Here is a 12,365-nt window from a genome sequence, read left to right as displayed (position 1 = left end):
GTTAAGACTTAAAGCTATTTTTTTTTTTTTTTTTGTAATTTGGATATTTTGGTTGTCTATGTTCACACTGCCACCTTTCTGCATACCTGGACAAGTACTGTGCCCCATCAGCTTACCTTATTTTTTCTTTTTTTTTCTTTTTTTTTTTTTTTTTTTTGCTCAGGGAAGTTTAATTCCATCCACATACTTGGATAATTTATTGTGTACTTCTTGTAGCAGATTATTCATCCATTCATTCAGCAAAACTGGGCTGAGCTTCCACTATGTGCCAGGCAAAATATGAGATGCTGGGGTGACCAAGTCATTTATAGATGTGTTATGCAAAGTTAGGCCTATTACCAATTCCTAAGGAATCCTGAATTATTCTCTATGTCCACCACTGTCCATTTCACTTGCTTTGAGCTTGTTTTGTTTCCTTGTGATATTACACAAAACCATGGTGACATCCATTTTCTCACTTGGACCTTCTATGGTGTATATATAAAGCAGCCTCTCAGTGGCTCACAGACACAAATTTAATACAGGAGCCATAGGCTTAGTCTAGTAATGTATAAATGTATATACATACACATATATATGTGTATATATGTATATATATACATGCGGATGTGCACATGTGCATTGGGAAGAAGGATGAGTAATAGACCCATGAAAACTGTTTTCTACAAATCCAGTTCAAGTAGCGTTGGTGCTTAGGCTGTGCTTTGGTTAGTTTTGTTGTAATGATTGGCTGCATAGTAACATATTTGATTCAGTACTACTTTTGCTTCTAAACTCCAGTATTGTTTAATTTCTTCTCCTTGAGGTTGGTATATTTTTAGGCTCTTAGTTACTTGGTTGTCAGCATTAATCCTAATGTTCTATCTGAAATATAGTAAAGACTTCCTCGTACTTCAGTTCACTACAGTGCTTGAGAGAGTCACCATAAGTAATGATTTTACTTTATTCCTTGGCAGTGCAACCACAAACTAGAGGTGGTTTAAAATCTTAGGTTTTGCAAGGGATTGTGGGAAATTATACGCAGCCTCAGGGAACTGCTAAAATGCTCAGATTAATTGTCTGGATTCACGTTCATGAGTCTCAGGAACATTTACTTTTGAGTTAGAAGACACTCTAAAATCACTAAATCACTATTAAATGTCAGGGTAAACCACATGGTTTTATTGGAGGAAAATGGCATCCATTAAGAAGCAGAATTCTTCAAATATCTAAGATAGAGTTAATATAGAATAGCATATGCAAGGGCGGCATCCATGAAACTAGTGGCAGTAATTTTGGTTCTGTAGACTTTGTTCCATGTAGCTGCACTTTCCTTCTCCAAATTCACATTATAGACACACTTTTGTTTATTCACATGAGTAGACAAACTCATGAAATGGTCTCAAGCAGCAAATGGTTTTGGAAGTCAGAGAGAGTGAACTTATCTTTGGTTAGATATGTGCTGCGATGCTAAAGAATGGCTACGTTAACAATAAACTTGAACAAGGAATCAGGGATTTGAGGGTAAGAAGCTGCTGTGGGTAAAGAAAAACAGCAATGCTAAGGGCAAATGACATGCCTGAAAAGTAAACTTCATCATGTGAAGGAAGATTATGTAAAATACAGCCTGAAAATAATGAACAAGAGGCCAACTTGATATGTTTTAAAGAGAGTTACTGAGAGAAGGCTTCCATTTGGCTTTGACAGTGCCATTGCTAAAAGTGGAGAGAGTGGGGTTCACATCCCCCTAAATCACATCTTTCAGTTTTTAATGATGTTGAGCAAAGACAGGAAGTAGGTATATCTTCCTCTCTCATTACTAAACTTTTTTTTTCCCTTTCTTCCTTTTTTTTTGTCCTCAGATTGTAAATCATTTAACTAGGCAGGGTCATTTTCAAGAGCATTTATAATGCCAAAAGACACCAAATAGTGAGGTAGATCAAAGGGACAAAGAATTATAGAGGAGGTGAGGCACTTTCCTTAGGACCCAGAGTACAATGTGAATAGTCTCCTTAGCTCGAGGCCCCAAACCAAGTATTTTGCAGCAAACCCAGTCTGGATTTCTTGGGAAGTTCTCCCTGTTGCTTTTCATAGTTTAGATAATCCACATGAACAATACTGATTAAATCAGTTACCCCTAGGCTATGGACAAAAGCATAAATGGTTTTTAGGGGAAAATGGTCCTAGTCCTAAAGCCTGTCTGTGTGTGTGTCTCTCTCTCCCTCCCTCTCTCCTCCCTGCCCCTCCTCCTCTCCCCCTCACTCTCTGCTATTCTGTCTTCTCTCTTCTTTATCTGTGTATTTCCTTGCTTTTTAGTCATTCAGTTCTGTTTTTCCCTCCAAAATTCTCTCTAATGTAATGGTAAATAGAGGGTATTACCGAGAAGGTGCTGTTCCCCTCTTCACTTCATGATTTGGGTTTTGATTTTGATTTACATGACCTGTCTTGCACTGATTATGAACAGGTTTGTGAAAGGCTGTCATCCAGAGGATGGTTACCCAACAATATTATGAAGGTCACTAAGCATTTGTCTCTTATATCCGATTCCTTTTAAAACAGGCAATTACTCTATCATTTAATAATCCTTACCTCAAAGTTCACTTGAAAGAAAGCTCATAAGATTTAAGGGGAAAAAAATCCCTAAAAATAAAAGTTAGGCTAGACTAGGCCAGGGTGGGAAATTCCATTGTGGCTAGAAGCCCATGGCAGGTAGAGTGGAATTTAATGAAGGAAACTGCTGTGTTTTTGTGTCTTTCTGTATGTTTTTCCTTTAAAACCAAGAGCTGGGCAGGCATCCCATTCGACCTGACGTGACCCAAGCAAATTGCTTCTTATATAAAAACAACTGCAGACTCTGAGAATGTGAAAATGCACTGTATCCTTCTCCAACTGAGGAAAACGAAAGCCTGAGAAACAGGACAGCCCTGTCAATACTCGTTGAGCAGAACTATCACTCAAACCTGATAAAGGGAGATTAGAACAGGCTTCCTTATGCCAGAGGAATTCATTATAAGTTATACTTTTTTATTTATTTTTTATTTCTTTAAACAAGCTCAGCGGTAGATGGAAAACACATTTTTTAAAGGCAGGTTTTATGTAGAAACGATAATATGCATAATTTTTAAAAGTCTTTTCATCAAACTAGCATTTTTTAATTAAAAAAACTAATATTAAATTTAAAAGACAAAGAGAAGCATTTTCCTTTTCTGCCACAGTCTTGGACAAGCAAAGAAGAGATTCAGGGTGTGTCCATTGATATTGCATTCAGATGTGTTGTCTTGGCTTGTGTACTGACAGATTTATTTTAAAAACAAAGTTTAAAAAATGCATTGTGTGCTAGTGAAGTCACTTCATAAATCTTTTCCTTTATGAATTATTTTGATCACAAGGCTCGTTGTTTGAATCACTGAAGGACTATTCTCCCTAAAAGAAAAATGCCTTCATTTCCAAACTGTCAGTTCAAAAGCCAGCAACTTCCCCTGAACAGCATGCAGGGATCCAGAGGGGCAGAGAAAAGGGGACCACATGAGTTCTGACTCTAACATAAGGCATAATCCAGCTTAGATTTGCTGTGGTTCACAGAAGAGACATGTTTTGAAAATTTGGACCCAGAGTCCTTGCTTTTCTAATAGATGACTTAGTTTGAAATCATGATTCTGCTTCAGGGAAAAAACAAACAAACAAGGGAACACAGCCTTTGATGCAGCTGGTCCGTCAGAGGGCGGAAGGTTAGAATTAGAATACTCTTCAAGCTGTTGCTGAATAATGAAGGGTAGGGCTTCCTAGCTGGGCAGTGACCACAGTCCCCTGGGAGTACAGAGGACAAATATTACCTAATGTGTACAAAGACTTTAAAAGTTAAGTTGACTACAAGCTGAGTGAGGAAGGTTGGATGAGGCAGCAAGGAGTAGTTGCACCAGACAGAACTGATAGGAGTCACATGGCTCCACTTGGCCCCACTTCTGAACGTTAAAGGGATGAGTACCAATAGGAAGTCAGTTAGGTTCTTGAAATAGCTTGCATGAAATAATGACAAAGAAGAAAGAAAAGTAAAACAACATTTTGGAATATATGTATTCATAGAGATTGATGAGTTAAGTTGGATGAAATTTACACTGTAGGTGACTGTGATGGGTAAAATTTTCCTAACCAAAGTGTAATGTGCTTGTAGCTAAGGCCCTTGTCTTGTTCTTCATTTGTTTTTTGCACAGCACCTTGAATATTGTTGACACATAAAATTAAATAATTAATGGTTGTCCTATTGTATCAATTTGCCAGGGTAATTGGTCAGATGGAGTGGTAAGTGGTTCCAGGCTAAATACTGGAGGCTCTATGGAAGAGATGAATTTCAAACTGATTCTAAAGGATGAGAGGTAGGCAGAACTGGACAAGTTGTCTCAGGTTTATTGATTCCAGAGGTATTTCTTAACCACTCACTGCTTCAATCTGAGATCTCTATTTTACCACTGCTTCGTGAAATGAGCAAAAATTGTACAGGAAGGATGGAGAGTAAGTTTGCATGACAGAGGAAGCAAGTTGCTAATGTAGGAGATGGGAAGAATATTAATAGGAGATACGTATTAGGAGAACTAGTGATGAGTATTGTGAATGAGGTTGATATTAATTCTGAGTAGGCAATAAGAGGGAATGGTTGGAATTTAATTTGGAGTCTGATTACCTGGGCAACTTTATAAGTTCATCCATACAAAATACTTAGCAAATGCCTGTCTTAAAATAAGGCTTTAAAAATGGTGAGTATGGGGGGTACCTGGGTGGCTCATTTGGTTAAGCAACCCACTCTTGATTTCAGCTCAGGTCATGATCTCACAATTGATGAGATTGAGCCGTGTTGGGCTCAGCACTGACTGAACATGGAGCCTGCTTGGGATTCTCTCTCTCTCTCTCTCTCTCTCTCTCTCTCTCTCTCTCTCAAAATAAATAAATTTTGAAAACTTGTGATGATTGAGTTACCCAGTTTCCCTGGATAGCTGTACCACATGTTCAGATTATCTGTTATAATCAGAAATATCACATACCATTAATCTCCCAAGCATATTTTTTATGGTTTTCTTTACTTTTAACTCTATTTCATTTCACTTATCCAGATTATTCTGTTAAATTTAACTATACAAATATTCATTGGCCATACTTAGTAAGTGGATACCATACCATTTTCCTAGGCACTGTGAATGATTTTCCTAAAATTTTTTTAAAATAGTATTTTCTCAAAAGGAACAAGCAGTCTGTTAGAGGAGAAAATCCTATTGACACTAATCATAATGCAATTTTCCAAATCCATTTCTAAGTACTATCTACCTTAAAACAATTCATTTGATAGTTCTGATTTTGGTAATGGAGGAGTAACTTGTCCCATTCTAAAACAAACATTTCCTCAGATAGTAATTCCAAGCTCTGGTTATGATTTTTTAAAAACAACTAAATTGCAATTAAAAACTAACAAACAATTATTTGAAGGCATTGGAGAGTGACCAAAAACAGACAAAATCTGTTCTGGGTGAAATCCACATTTATCACAGCTTTTCCTCCAAGGAACCTCCCAGTCTATGTGGTGTGGGGAAGTTAGAATTCAAGACGCAAGCTACAATGTTATTGGTTTGAGGTATCAGAAGCTGGAGTTTGTAGTTGGCAAGATGGCTGAAATTGAGGGAGGAAATCTTGGAAAGGATGGAGCCATAGAGGGAAGTTACCCATAAATCTGCATATAAACTCTCCTAGTGTTTTGGTTGGTTTGTGAACTGTGCAGATACAGGGGAGGCTGTAAGAACCTGGAGGAAAGAAATAACTAGAAGGCTGAGAGAACTGAACAAATACATCAGATGAATGGAAGACAAAATTAGAAGTTTGAATTTTACTAAGTTAAAAGGATTTGTTAAATGTCTAAGGTTTTACTTAAAACACAGAAGGCTTTAAGAATATAGATGATTACCCAGGACTAAGAAATTAATTCAAGAAAAAGGGACAAAATTGCAAGATTGAAAGTCTCTATAAAACTAAGCCCCCAGTGGGGCGCCTGGGTGGCGCAGTCGGTTAAGCGTCCGACTTCAGCCAGGTCACGATCTCGCGGTCCGTGAGTTCGAGCCCCGCGTCGGGCTCTGGGCTGATGGCTCAGAGCCTGGAGCCTGTTTCCGATTCTGTGTCTCCCTCTCTCTCTGCCCCTCCCCCGTTCATTCTCTGTCTCTCTCTCTGTCCCAAAAATAAATAAAACGTTGAAAAAAAAATTTTTTTTAAACTAAGCCACCAGAATGTCAAAGTGGTCAGGCAGTAATTTAATTATTTACTAGAATAAAAAGATATTCTTTAGGAAAAGATAACAGAGCAGGGTCTCCACAACATATCATACACAAGGTCCAAATGCAATTAAATAATGACTGGACAAGGAAACAGGTAAATGTAACCTCTAACTTAAAAAAACAAAACAGTTAATAGAAACAAATCCCTAGATGATCCATATGTTTAAATTAGCAGACATGGACTATGAAGCAAAAGTTATAAACTTATTCAGGACTTAAAGAAAAATATGATTATAATCAGGGAACAGGTGAGAAAATAAGTAGAGAAATGAAGTTATTGAAAAGAATAAAGAAGTTAAAATATGATATCTGAAACAAAAAATATAATTGGAGAGGCTTAACAGCATATTGGAGATGGCAGAAGAAAATGACAATAAACTTGAATACAGATCAATGGAAATTATTAAATAAAGAACAAAAAGAAAAACAGACTGAAAAACAATATGCTGTCAATGATCTATAGAATGATATCAAACAGTCTAATATTCTTGGAATGTCTCAGAAGCATAGAAAATGAATGGAATTACTAAAAAGAACCAAAGTGTTAAAATACAATATTTGAGTGGCACCTGAGTGGCTCAGTTGCTTAAGCATGAGATTCTTGATTTCAGCTCAGGTCATGATGTCATGGTTCATGAGTTCCAGCCCTGTGTTGAGCTCTGTGCTGACAGTGTGGAGCCTGCTTGGGACTCTCTCTCTCTCTGCCCTCACCCTCAAAATAAAAAAACATTAAAAAAATAAAGAAATGGTAGTTGCAAATGTCCAAAATTTGATGTAAAAGCAAAAGTATACAAGAAAAATCGCATGCAGACATTGTTTTCAAACTTCTATAAGTCTAAGATAAAAAGAAAAATCTTGAAAGGGATATGGGAAACAGATGGCCTATAGAGGAGCAATTAAGTAAATGTCAATTGATTTCTCATCATAAGTGATGGAATTTAGAAACAATGGAATTTCACTTTTAAAAATTATTTTTAGAGCTGTCAACCCAGAATTCTACATATAGCAAAGATATCTTCCAATAGTGGAAAAAGTAAAGAATTTTCATATGAATAAAACTTATTTTCAGCAGAACTCTTATAAAAAATGTGAAAGGAAGTTCTTCAGGCTGAAAGGAAATAGCATCAGATGGGAACAGTTTTGTTTTGTTTTTTAATAAAAAAGCACTAAAAATTGTCAAAGTAAGTACATGTAAAAGAATATCCTTCTTTATTAATTTTGAAATGACCATTTAATGTATAAATTATAACATTTTATCATAGATTTGTAATATTTACAGATTTAAAATATATAAGAAAATAATACAAAAGACAGAGTGGTGTTAAATAGAATTATACTCTTGTAAGACTCACATGTTTACCAGAAGAGTTACAATATAATTTCTGAGTATACAGTAATAAATTAAAGAAATTTAGAACAACTGCTAAAAACTAATACAAAACAGTACAATTAACAAGCCAGTAGTGGATTTTAAACAGAATATTAAATTATTGTACCAGTTTGACCCATTAAAAAAAAGAAAGAAAAGCTGAGGCACAACGAAAGAAAGAAAGAAAGAAAGAAAGAAAGAAAGAAAGAAAGAAAGAAGAAAAAGAAAAAGTAGAAAGCAAGTAATGAGATGGAAAATCTAAACTCAACCATAGTAATAATTTCATTCAATGTAAATGGTCTAAACACTACAATTAAAAGGCAGAGACTGTCAGACTGGATGAAAAAAAGTAAAACTCAACTATATATTGTCTACAAGAAATGCACTTTAAATATAAAGATATAAATATCTTGAGAGTGCAAGAATGTGGAGATATATATAATACAAACAGTACACATATGAAAGCTGGATTGACTATGTTAATATTGGACAGAATAAACTTTAAGACAAGGAGTATTATTCAAGTTAAAAAGGGGTATTTTATAATGAAATGTGTTAAATCATCATGAAAACCTAAGTAATAAACTATGTATACAGAAAATGACAGAAAAGAGAAGTAGAAAAATCCATAATAACAATTGGAGATTTTAATACCCTTCTCCTGGTACTTGATAAAATAAGTAGACAGAAAATCAATAAAGATAGACAAGATATTAAAACACCATAACCACCTTGACCTGTTTGATATTTATAGAAAATTATTCCCACTTGTAAAATATGCATTGTTTTGTACACTTACAAAAATTATTTATATGTTCATTCTCTATACATGGAGCTTTTATCAAGGTAGACAATAATCTGGTCCATTAAATGAGCTTCAGGCATTCCTCAAAAGATTGAGATACTAAAAAAATGTATTCCCTGATCAGAATGTAATTAAATTAGAAATAAAAAACAATAAAATATCTAGAAAAGACCATTTGGAAATTGAGCAAGTTAAGTTCTAAATATATGCAGGGATAAAGTCATGTGAGATATTGTAAAATATTTTAAGCCAAGTTATATTGAAAATTCGGTATAGGTTAAAGAAGAGAAGGTTTTAGGAGAAATCAAGAGTTTTCATTCCTAAACAGAAGAAAGATGAAAGTTTTTTTTTTTAATTTTTTAACGTTTATTTATTATTGAGAGACAGAGCATGAGCAGAAGAGGGGCAGAGAGAGAGGGAGACACAGAATCTGAAGCAGGCTCTGAGCTGTCAGCTTGGAGCCGGACTCAGGGCTCAGACTCACAAACCGCGAGATCATGAGCTCGCCTAAGTCGATGCTTAACCACCTGAGCCACCCAGATGCCCCGAAAGATGAAAGGTTTAAAGTCAACAACATAGGTTTCCACCTTAATAAAGTAAAATATATATATATATATATATATATATATATATATATATATATATATGATTACATTAAATGCCAACTACTAGAAAAAAAGGAAATAAATAACAAAGTAAAAAATTCAAGAAATAGAAAACAAAGATTTACAAAAGCAAAACTTTTTACTCTTTGAAAGATAAATAACATTGATAAACCTCTAGCAAAAATGATCAAGAAGAAAAGATACAAACTACCAATACCAGTAATGAAAGAGTGGATATCATTACATATCTCACATATATTGAAAGGATAGATAACAAGGGAATATTATGAAAACATACACTAATAATTTCAGCAACTTTGATGAAATAGGTAATAAGTTCCTTGAAACATGTTGCCAAAACAGACACAAGAAACAGAAAATCTGAATAACCCTGTATTTATTAAAGCAATTGAATTTGTTATCAAAAACACTCCTGAAAAGACAACCCCAGGCCCAGATTGTTTCAGTGAACAATTCTATAAAAAATTAAAGGATAAAATAATATTAATCCCAACACAAATTCTTTCAGGAAATATAGTGGGAGAATACACTTCCTGAATTCTTTTATGAGGCCAGGATAATCCCATTAGCAAAACCTGAAAAAGATATTATTAGAAAATTACATGCCAGTATTCCTCATTGATCTGGGCACAATAATCTTTTAAAAACATTAGCGAGTAAATGAAGCAATATGCAAAATGCGTAATAACTCATAACCAACTGGAGTTTATCTCAGGAATTCAAGTTTAGTTCAACATTTGAAAACAAATGTAAATTTACCATATTACTAGAATAGAAAGAAAAATATATTTTTTGAAAGAGCATTTGAAATGATTTAATAGGCATTAATAATAAAAACTGTCAGAAAACTAGAAAATATAGGAACTTCCTCAATCTGATGAAGAGCTTCTATGAAAACCTACAATTAATATCATACTTAATGATGTAAGTCTGAATGAATGCTTTCCATTTAAGATCTGGTAAAAGGCAAGGTTATCAATTTTTATTATTTCTGTTCCACATTGTACTGAAGACCCTAGCCAGAGTAATAAAGCAAGAAAAATAAAGGTATAAGGATAGGAAAGGAAATAAAACTGTCTTTACTCACATATACCATGATTGTTCACATTAGAAATCTTAAAAATATATAGAAAACAACTAGTGGAGTTAATAAGTGCATTTAGCAAGGTCACAGGATTATTATACAAAAATTAATTATGTTTTTATGTAGTAGTGGCAAATAATCTGAATATGGATTTTTAAAGCAAAAATATATAAATTACTTAGGAATAAGTTTCACAAAGGAATATAAGGCTTCTACTCTCAAAACTAAAAAGGCCCTAGAAAAGCAACCACTGTTCATGGTTGAGCACTCAGGTTGTTAAAGTGTCACTTCTCTCTAAGTTGATCTATAGAGTTCATACAATCTGAGGTCAAGATATGTCAACGGTTTTTTTTCTAACTTTTGGAAAAACTGTCAAGTTGATTTTAAAATTCACGTGGAATTGCAAATTACCTAGAAAACCAAGAACAAAGTTAAGGCACTCACACTATGTAATTTCAAGACTTTCTATAAATACGTAATAATAAAGACAGATTATATCAACCTACCTACCCCCAGGGGAAAAAACACACACACACAAATAGGTCATTGTAACAGAATAGAGAGTCCAGGTATCAACTCTAAATATGTAGTCAATTGATATCAACAAAGGTGACAACATAATGTAATTGGGAGAAGGAAAATCTTTTCAAAAATTGGTGCTTGAACAACTGGATAAATATATGGGAAAAAATTAAACTGTGGCCTCTGTCTCACACTACACACTAAAATTAATTTGATATGTATTAAACCTGCAAGAACTAAGATTGTAATCCTTTTAGAGTGATACATAGGGGACAAAAATCTCATGACACTGGGGTAGATAAAAATTGTTTAGAGGACACAGAAAGCCCTAAACATAAAAGAAAAAAATAATGTCAGATCTTATCCAAATTAAAAATTTCTGGTTATCAAAAAAAAAAAACACTTAAAAAAATGAAAAGCAAGCAACAAACTGAGTGAAAATATTTGCAAAATATATCAACAGACTCATGTCTAGAATATGTAAGGAATGCCTAAACATCAATAACAGACAAAATTTAAAAATGGGCAAATGACCTAAATTGGCACTTCACAATGGAAGATCTAAGAATGGCCAATAAACTCTTAAAAAGGTACTCAGTATCATTAATCTTCAGGAAAAGTCACATCAAAACCACAGCAAGATCATGGTTCATGCTTACTAGGATGACTCAAATAAAAAAGGCTGACACATTAAAGTGTTGGCAAGGATGTAGAATACTTGGCATTCTTATTACATCTGCTAGTGGGGAATGTTCCAATTTGGAAAACTGGGTCAACAACTTATAAAGTTTAACGCATATACCTACCATAGGATTTGGCAATTGCATTCCTGGGTATTTAACAAAAAGAAATGAAAACTGTGCCCTCAAAAAGACTTGCACAAGAATGTTTATAGTAAGTTTATTCATAATTGTCTAAAAATGGAAACACCCACATGTAGAAAATGGATACACAAATTGTGCTGTATTCATAGAATAGAATACTAATAAGCAAGCAAAATAAAACAAAATACACTATAATAGAGACAACAATGTGGATGAATTTCAGAAATGTGTTGTGCAAAAGAAGTCAGGACCCCAGAAAACTACAACATCGTATGATTTTATTTATATGAAGGCAAAACTAATCTGTGGTGATAAAAATCAGGATATTGATTGTTTATAGAGATGGGAATTGACAGGAAGTGGGCACAAAGGAACTTTCTATATGTCTGTTAGGGTGGTGATTACACAGGCATATATTTTTATCAAAATTCTGTATTGTGCATTTTAAAATCTGTGAATCTTGCTTCATATAAATTTTACCTCATTTAAAAAAAAATCAATGCTTGACCTTAATCAACTCTCTCCTGAAGTATTTCATCTATTTTGCTAACAGTTTCCCTGGACTCTGTTCTAATTGACCTGTAAAGCTTTTTGAAAACTTTTATTTTCTGCCTACTGCCATGATTTTAAGAGATGTGGGTAGAACATAAATTGTCAAGATGTGGAAACTCAGGGACTATTCAGGGTTAAGGAGAGAGGTATCTTAATAACAACCCTCTAGACTTGGCTTTGGACAGGCAAGTTTTCACTGCTCATGTTCAGGGTTTGTTTTTTTTTTCTTTCTTTTGCAAATGATATTGTTTTGTAAATGTGCTTCATTCATTTCTTGAGTAAAAGGAATAAAA

General features: G+C 34.2%; 1 protein-coding gene across 42 annotated transcripts in view; it reads left to right on the top strand.

Moving 5' to 3' along the window:
• ZBTB20 (zinc finger and BTB domain containing 20) overlaps nt 1-12,365 on the top strand; it is a 770,914-nt gene that overhangs the window by 442,368 nt on the left and 316,181 nt on the right. The window lies entirely within an intron of this gene.

This window comes from Leopardus geoffroyi, chromosome C2 (assembly GCF_018350155.1).
Source record: "Leopardus geoffroyi isolate Oge1 chromosome C2, O.geoffroyi_Oge1_pat1.0, whole genome shotgun sequence".
Classification (NCBI taxonomy): domain Eukaryota; kingdom Metazoa; phylum Chordata; class Mammalia; order Carnivora; family Felidae; genus Leopardus; species Leopardus geoffroyi.
Note: the sequence above shows the minus strand (reverse complement) of the source record. Positions and strands in the feature narration are given on the sequence as shown.